We start from the raw sequence: 9,063 nt of genomic DNA on the forward strand, positions 1-9,063 counted from the left end.
GGGACCTACTGCAGATGTAAAATCATGCACCTAATCTTGTTAATACACAAAACAAGAAGCCAGCCCCATAGAGTGCGCTGGGAATTGGTTCATAGGTTCGCTGAAAGACAAGGAAAAGCACAGGATACACCCTTTAGAAATGAAGAGCATCATGTTCTTGCTTATATCAGAGGAGCAGTTATAGCAGAGGAAATAAACAGAGCTTTCTTTGAACCGCAGCTCATTTCAGTCTAATCTGGAAGAGATTAACCCTATTCTAGGTGCATATGCAGATCCAAGATCAAGTGATGTCTGTTCCATATGCAACAAAGATCTGTATGGTAACCCTATAAGGATGGCAGATTAGAGAGTGTTTTAGTCTACACAAAATCTTAGTATATGGTTTTAGAACTCTTATGAAACCAAAGAGGGAAAAGGCAGTTGTAATGTTACATTCAGATGGCACCTTCAACAGCAGCTGGCATTCCTATTAAGTTGTAGCTTGAACTCATGTTAGATACCTGGAATGAAAATTGTTGTGAAAGCTATTCTTTTAGTTTGTGCCTTACTGTTAAAAATAGAGTCCTCTTTCCTTCTTTCATACTTCAGTGTCAACCCAATGAGTTCTTCTGAAGATACCTCTTCACCACTTTGTTCAACTGTAAATGTCCTCAAGCTTTTGTAATAAATATATTTTGAAATAAGAACAAAATCTACTATTATAAAACACACTTTTTTTTTTACCAGTGAGGGTAATTACTGGAACAGATTGGCAATAGTTGTGGTGGATTCTCCTTCATTTGGAGTCTTAGGGAAGACGGGATGTCTTTCTGAAAGAGGTGTTCTAGTTAAACTGCAAGTTGTCAGACTAGATCCAGGAATCACTGGGCTTGGGTTACACAGGAGGTCAGATTGGATGAGCGTAAGAGTCCCTTCTGGCCTTACAGTATATGGAATCTGGGAAAGTGAAGTACCCAGATATTACCTTTCCTTTCCTGACTTTCAGCCTGGTTTAGGGTATGATGAAGATTAATGCTGATCAGTGGAATATCAGTTGTCTATTTGTAATTCTCCCAGCTACAGCAATGGAACGGTGCGTCTAGTCTCCACAATTTGAAAGTGAATATAATATCTTTTATGCAGCACTCTTGAGTCCCAAAGTGAATTACAGAATTAACAAACTCATATGCAAAATTATGGTCCAGTTCTCTCGCACTGGTGTAAATCTGGAGTAACTCCACTGAAATGGAGTTAAATCAGCTTAGTTAAAATCAGAATCAGGACCCACATGTACAGGGACCATTTTAGCCACCACTGACATGCAACCACTTCTGGGGAGTAACACAGCAGCAGTTTAACTGCACACTGTGAGGTTGTACCTCAATTTATTTTAGGGGCAAGAAGTGACAAAGAATAATGCATCCAACTGAAACTGCAGGGTGAGGGGGAGGTTCAGGGAGGCAGGTTGCATCCATGTGGCCAAATCAGGATGTTTTTAGGCTATCCCTGCAGTGGCACACACAAACTGAAACATCAGAAGAGGAAACGTGCCAAGGAGGAGCTTATTTGACGGGCTGCTGGCCTGGCATGTATTTCTGCAGGGAGGGAGGTGCAGCTCGGCTGGACAGCGGGATGTGGGGGAGAAATGCAAGGGTGGGGGGAATACGTGGTGGACTGGTGAAGGAATGAAGGAGGCTAAAGGGATGTCTGTACTGCAAAAAAATCCCTGCGGCAATGAGGCTCAGAGCCTGGTGGCCTAGATGTTCCCACTCGGGCTGGAGCCCAGGCTCTGAACCCAGTGTGGGGGGTGGGGCTCAGAGCCCAAGCGGGAACCTCTGCACGGCTATTTGTAGCCGCAGTGGTGCAAGTGGTGCTGGACTGACTGACTTGAGCCGGGCTCTGAGCCTCGCTGCTATGGGTGGGGGGGTTGCAGGGTAGATGTACCCTAAGTGGCTAGAGCGCCAATGTTTTATTCTAGGCTGGCTAATCCTTCTGTGGCTGCTGTCAGCCTGGCCCTTACACTGTCAGCCTGGCCCTTACACTATGGGGAACAACTCTAGGGAGAGACAGGAACTATCTCGCTGGCTAGATGCCCTCCACTGACCTGGGCACTGTCCGGTGATCAAGTGGCAGGTATGAGGCGCATGGGGACGTGTAGGGTTGTTGAGGGGTTGGGATGCTGAGTGCTCAGGCATCTACTCAGGGCTTGTCTCCCCTTGTAAATTCTTTGGGATTCATTTGAGTTTTTTCACAACGAACAGCCTTTCCTCCACACACCCCCAAAATTTTCTGGCATCTCATTCATTAATCCGCTCTCTGAGTGCACTAACTCAAATGTGGAATGAGTTATTCTTTGATAAGGTAGGTATGGCTGCATCCCCATTCTGAAATAACTCTTTGACATGCATCCGATGAAGTGGGTATTCACCCACGAAAGCTTATGCTCCAATACGTCTGTTAGTCTATAAGGTGCCACAGGACTCTTTGCCGCTTTTACAGATCCAGACTAACACGGCCACCCCTCCGATCTTTGGCTTCTGACAGTCCTCCCACTACTATCCCACACTGCATTGGGGGCACACCTGAGTCAGCCTCTCTGTCTACCTTAAAAAGAAAAGGAGTACTTTTGGTACCTTAGAGACTAACAAATTTTTCTTTTTGTGGATACAGACAAACACGACTGGTACTCTGAAATCTGTCTACCTTGTGTGTCTTCTACTGCTCTGGGGTCATCTTGGCCAGTTATCACCTCCCCAATTAAATGCTGCATTTGGAAGACTCAGAAACATCTGGCAACTCAAAAACATCTCACTCAAGAAAAAACTGAATGTGTACAAAGCAATTGTTATCGCCATCACAACATATAGCAGTGAGACATGGCAACTTACCAAGAAAGAGATGCAAAAGCTGGATCATTTCATCACAAATGTTTGAGAAGAATATTGGGACTAACATAGAATCATAGAATATCAGAGTTGGAAGGGACCTCAGGAGGTCATCTAGTCAACCCCCTGCTCAAAGCAGGACCAACACCAAATAAATCATCCCAGCCAGGGCTTTGTCAAGCCTGACCTTAAAAACTTCTAGGGAAGGAGATTCCACCACCTCCCTAGCTAACCCATTCCAGTGTTACACCACCCTCCTAGTGAAAAAGTTTTTCCTAATATCCAACCTAAACCTCCCCCACTGCAACCTGAGACCATTACTCCTCGTTCTGTCATCTGCTACTACTGAGGACAGTCTAGATCCATCCTCTTTGGAACCCCCTTTCAGGTAGTTGAAAGCAGCTATCAAATCCCCCCTCATTCTTCTCTTCCGCAGACTAAACAATCCCAGTTCCCTCAGCCTCTCCTCATAAGTCATGTGTTCCAGCCCCCTAATCATTTTTGTTGCCCTTTGCTGGACGTTTTCCAATTTTTCCACATCCTTCTTGTAGTGTGGGGCCCAAAACTGGACACAGTACTCCAGATGAGGCCTCACCAATGTCGAATAGAGGGGAACGATCACGTCCCTTGATCTGCTGGCAGTGCCCCTATTTATACATCCCAAAATGCCATTGGCCTTCTTGGCAACAAGGGCACACTGTTGACTCATATCCAGCTTCTCGTCCACTGTAACCCCTAGGTCCTTTTCTGCAGAACTGCTGCTTAGCCATTTGATCCCTAGTCTGTAGCGGAGCATGTGATTCTTCCGTCCTAAGTGCAGGACTCTGCACTTGTCCTTGTTGAATCTCATGAGATTTCTTTTGGCCCAATCCTCTAATTTGTCTAGGGCCCTCTGTATCCTATCCCTACCTCCAGCGTATCTACCTCTCCTCTCAGTTTAGTGTCATCTGCAAACTTGCTGAGGGTGCAATCCACACCATCCTCCAGATCATTAATGAAGATATTGAACAAAACCAGCCCCAGGACTGACCCTTGGGGCACTCTGCTTGATACTAGCTGCTAACTAGACATGGAGCCATTGATCACTACCCGTTGAACCCGACAATCTAGCCAGCTTTCTATCCACCTTATAGTCCATTCATCCAGCCCATACTTCTTTAACTTGCTGGCAAGAATACTGTGGGAGACAGTGTCAAAAGCTTTGCTAAAGTCAAGGAATAACACGTCCACTGCTTTCCCCTCATCCACAGAGCCAGTTATCTCGTCATAGAAGGCAATTAGATTAGTCAGGCATGACTTGCCCTTGGTGAATCCATGCTGACTGTTCCTGATCACTTTCCTCTCCTCTAAGTGCTTCAGAATTGATTCCTTGAGGACCTGCTCCATGATTTTTCCAGGGACTGAGGTGAGGCCGACTGGCTTGTAGTTCCCCAGATCCACCTTCTTCCCTTTTTTAAAGAGGGGCACTACATTAGCCTTTTTCCAGTCTTCTGAGAATGGAAAATACCAGTCTTCCAAGAATGGAAAATATACAATAACATGAGAATGGCCATACCAGGGTCAGATCAATGGTCCATCTAGCCCAGTATTCTGTCTCCTGACAGTGGCCAATGCCCAGGGGTGTGCACAAGGGGGGCTAAGCAGGGATACGCCCCTCCCCACCAATAGTCATCTGAAAAATATGCATTTCTGCGCCAGCACTGGATGCAGCCCCGGTGGCTGTTCCAGCCCTGGTGTCTGACCTCCGTTCGCTGCCCCAGCCCTGGACACACGATGCTCCAGCTCCAGCTTCAGCCCCGGCTGCGGCTCCAGCTCCAGTGGTTGATGCCATTCACCGCCTCAGCCGTGGCTGCTGACCTGGTCCCCGGCCGTTATGCTAATGTGCCCCCTAAAGGCAATCCAATTTAAATTCCTGCACTCACCCCTGCCAGATGCTTCCAAAGGAATGAACAGAACAGAGCAATCATCAGATGATCCATTCCCTGTTCTCCAATGGCAGCATCTGGCGCTCAGAGGTTTAGGGACACCCAGAGCCTGGGGCTGGATCGCTGACCATCTTGGCTAATAGCCATTGGTGGACCTATCCTCCAGGAACTTGTCTTATTCTCTTTTGAACCCAGTTGTAGCTTTGGCCTCCACACCATCACCATATCAAACCAAACCAAGTGTGTGGGGGGGTCTCTTCTGGGACACGGGCCAGTGCCGTGGCAAAGGACTGGCGCGCCGGCAGTTATAAAATGCCAGGGCCAGTAACAAGACTTCTGGGTGAGCTCGCTAGACTGGGTATTTTGCAAGGGAGGCTGCCAGCGAACCCCAGCCTGTTCTGGACACCACTGCAGAGTCCTCGGTGGCCCCTGACCAGGGCCCCAGGCAGGAGGAGATTGCCACAAGCAGTCAGGATCTCTGCAAACCCCTGAGGTTGATGCTTTGGCAGAGACAGCATCGGAGGTCCACGAGGCAGAGATCCAGCCTAACAGTGCTGCAGAGGGGGATCAGCGCGGTGGGTTATATTACAGTACAACTGCATAGGGGGACTTAAACAACTTTGGTCCGGCAACCGTCAAGGTGCTGCCGTGTTGGCCAGCTGCGGCATGTAGCAGAGGCAGCCTCTCTGGCTGTTCAGATCATTCCAGAAGTCTCTGCCCCTCCTCCTCCCATCTGTCAGGGATGCTTTCCCACCCGGCTCCCACAGAGGTTGTGCAAAATACAACAAGCACCTAGGCAGATGTTGCCCAGCTGCTTCTAGCCTTGCCATGGGGCACCTCCACCGTCCCTTCAGCCTTCCCAACGCACACTCCACTCCTTCTGCAGCTCCTCATGGGAGAGTTCAACAGCTCCTTTCTCCTGTCTACCCAAGTGCCCAGTAAATGGCTTCCCGAGCCAGAGAAGCAAACGCCAAACTGGGTCTCCCAGAATGACAGGGGTAATGGCAACACGATTAATGTCCATAGTGGTCCTGGGAGAAAAAGTTCCAGGTTGCCGAAAACTAGCCTAAGTTTCCAATGATCCTGGCATCACAGGCCTTTCCAGATGACCCACATTAATACTGGTGAACAATGGTCTGTTCAGAGGCGGGCCTTTGAAATGGGCACAGAGCGACCATGTTCCTTCCCAAGGATGAATGAAGGGGAAACTGAGGCAGGAGCGCCAGTCATGCCATGGGCCTGCCACAGGACAGAGCAGCCTGATGACACAGGCCTTGCAGCCCCATGGAGAAATACTTCTTAAGTCTCCCTATATAAAGTACTTAGTGTCTGAGCACCTCACAAGCCTCAAGCAGGCTGTCACAGGGCACTGGCACCTGTAAGAGGAAGATGCCAGTGCGCCTGTGACTGGTTGGAGCCTCCCAAATAGGCTTAATTAAGGGCACCTGGGGCCTAGAGAGAGAGACAGGAAGGATGGGTGAGGAGGAAAGCAGACCTAGAGAAAGCCAGGAAGCAGCTGGCGAGAGCTGGCAAGAGTTACTGGGAGACTGGGGAAAGAGAGCGCTAATGATGATGAGTGCTGGTACAAAGGACCTGTTGGGAAGACCAGAAGGTGAGGAAAGTTGCTGGGGAGGGCTAGCAGGATCTGGAGAACCCTGCTGAGCTACAGGAAAGCTGGTGCAGAGGCCCCTGGGCGAAGGGGAGGAACCAGCTTGGCCGGGGAAGTCAAGCCTGGTCACAAGGGCAGTGCTGGTGGGTGGATCCCAGCAGCTGGGGTGAGACTCACAGATGAGGAGGCCTGGAGAGTGGAACGCTATGGGGAGCTCTCTGGCTGAAAACCTGACTTGGGGGCTGTGGTGGCAGCGTTGTGGGAGAGAAGTGACTCTAGTAACTCTCAGGTGGACGGCCCATGATTGAACCTGTTGCACTTGAGGGATTTGGGAGAATGGTTTTGTCATGAGGGTTCGGTGGATCACGGAACATGAACAAATTATGCTCAGAGGCGGGCTTTTGAAGTGGGTACAGAGAGAACATGTTCCTTCCCACCGGTGAATGAAGGGGAAACTAAGGCAGGAGCACCAGTTGTGCTGTGGCCTGTCGCAGGAGGGAGCAGCCTGATGACACAGACCTTGCAGCAGCACGGAGAAATGCTTCTGAAGTTTATCTATATGAAGTGCGTCTATGGCCCCCCCATTGCTGTAGTGTCTGAGCACCTCACAGTCTTCATTATTCCCCGCAACACCCCTGGGAGGGATGGAAGAGCCACGACATCCCCATTGTACAGATGGGGAAATGGAGGCCCAGATTTGTAAAGGCATTTTGGCACCATCCAGAGAGTCTGAGGCCCAGATCCTCAGGCTCCTAACTTTCATTGATTTTAATGCCCTTTGCGTCACTAAGCGAGGGTGCCAAGATCACAGAGGAAGTATGTGGCAGAACAGGAAACTGAACCTGGGTTTGCTAGGTTCAGGACTACTGCTCTAACCAGTGGACAATCCTTCCTTTCTATTGCTCTGCTACTGCTGTCCCACTGTTCCCCATGGCCTGATTCCCCTTGCTCTCCACCTTCCCTGCTTGCAGGCCAGAAGGCACCTTCCAATTCATATAGGCCAGTTTGGTGTTTGAACCCTACATTTGCCGACAGCTTCCTGCACCAGCAGCTGCACTCCCCCAGCTCTGGCCCAGAGCGCCATTTGGCTCTGTGAGAGTCACTGAGGGCTGGTGAAGTTTGGAACAAGTGGGACAATTTACCTGCTCAGCTGGGAGGAGCTGGAGGGCAGTGTGGGGAACAGGGAAGAAATAGAGGCCGTGGGGAGGTCCAGGGGTTGACTGCCCCCACAGCTATTCTGTCCCTGCCTCCCCTTTGCCTGTGTCCAGTGCCTGCTCTCCACAGGGGGCTCTGCTGTTTTGGTAGCCCTGGTGTCCAGCTCCCAACATTACCTGGCTCTGGGTCCAGCTTTGCCCCTGGCTCCCGGCTGTTCTGGCCTCTGTGTTTCCCTGCCACATCCCGGCTGCCACGTCCCGGCTGCCATGTCCCCATTTCCCTCTGTGCTGACCTGCCTGGGCCCAGCACCTGCTCTGCACACAGGCAGGGAAAGGGCTGCCTGGCCTGTGACCAGCTCCTGCACCGGGCTCTGCCACTGGAACCCCCATAGGGGCCTATGGCTGGGGAGATTTTGTCTCTCTGGCCTCACCCCTCCATGGTCTCGGGTTCACCCTACTCCAGGTTCTCACCCCAGCAGCTCAGGGGTGATGGGGGGGGGGGGCGAGTGGGGGAAGCACTGGATTCACCACCCAATCCCCGGTTGCAGTGATTGTAGACAGCTCGAGCTGCCCCACGTACCTTTTAGAGCACACCAGCAGGGACTACATGGGGCAGTTAGAGCGTGACACATTAGAGCACTCTGCAGTCACCACAGCCTGTGGCTTGGGCAGTGAATCCAGTGCCCCAAACTCCACTGGAAATCGCTGCAGCTTTGGCTCCTGTCTGACTTTGCAAATCATTACTGTGCATGTACCACAGGGGTAGTGGAGAATGCCCCACTGTAGATTTGCTGTGTTTGTCGGACCTGTGAGTCTCACACACACACAATCACACACGTGTGTGTGCTTGCTTAAAACCCTCTCTACAGGAACCGCCACTGCTGAGAGTGTGAGAGAACGGAGAGTGGGAAGATGAGGGTGTGAAAGACTTGGGAGTGGGGGTATGTGAGAAATACACCAAAGAATCCTGAGAAATCATCCGGAAACTCAGCAGTTGCTAAACAGCCTTTCATTGCTGCAAATTGCTATTGGCTGGGGCAAGCAATAAAAGTTATGAAACTGCCTCACGGCAAGAAGCTGGGGGCTGATAGTACAGACAAAGATGTTTATCAGATCGAAAATATTTTATATGTACCTATAAAAAACCATTAGAAAATCAAAGGTCAGTGGTATAAAAGTGAGAAACTACAGAAAGAGTTAATCATTTAAAAGGGCAAAGCCATTCTACTCAAGATGCAGTTGATATTCACTGACAGGAAAGTGTTTCAAGAAGTATTTATTATATTTGTTATGTTCATGTCATACAAACAAAGAAGTTAGATAAGAAACATTGAACTAGTCTTTCTGGAAGATTGCACTGTAACCTCACCTTATTTCTTAAAATGCAGACCCTTAACACGCACACAACCAAAACCAGAGAGTGACAAAAAAGGCTGCTCCCTAAAGCAGAGAGGCACAGAGCTGACTGTTGGCTGGCTCTCTGCAGACTGACTGCTTAGGACACAGATTGC

This window comes from Eretmochelys imbricata, chromosome 5 (genome assembly GCF_965152235.1).
Source record: "Eretmochelys imbricata isolate rEreImb1 chromosome 5, rEreImb1.hap1, whole genome shotgun sequence".
Taxonomy (NCBI): Eukaryota; Metazoa; Chordata; order Testudines; family Cheloniidae; genus Eretmochelys; species Eretmochelys imbricata.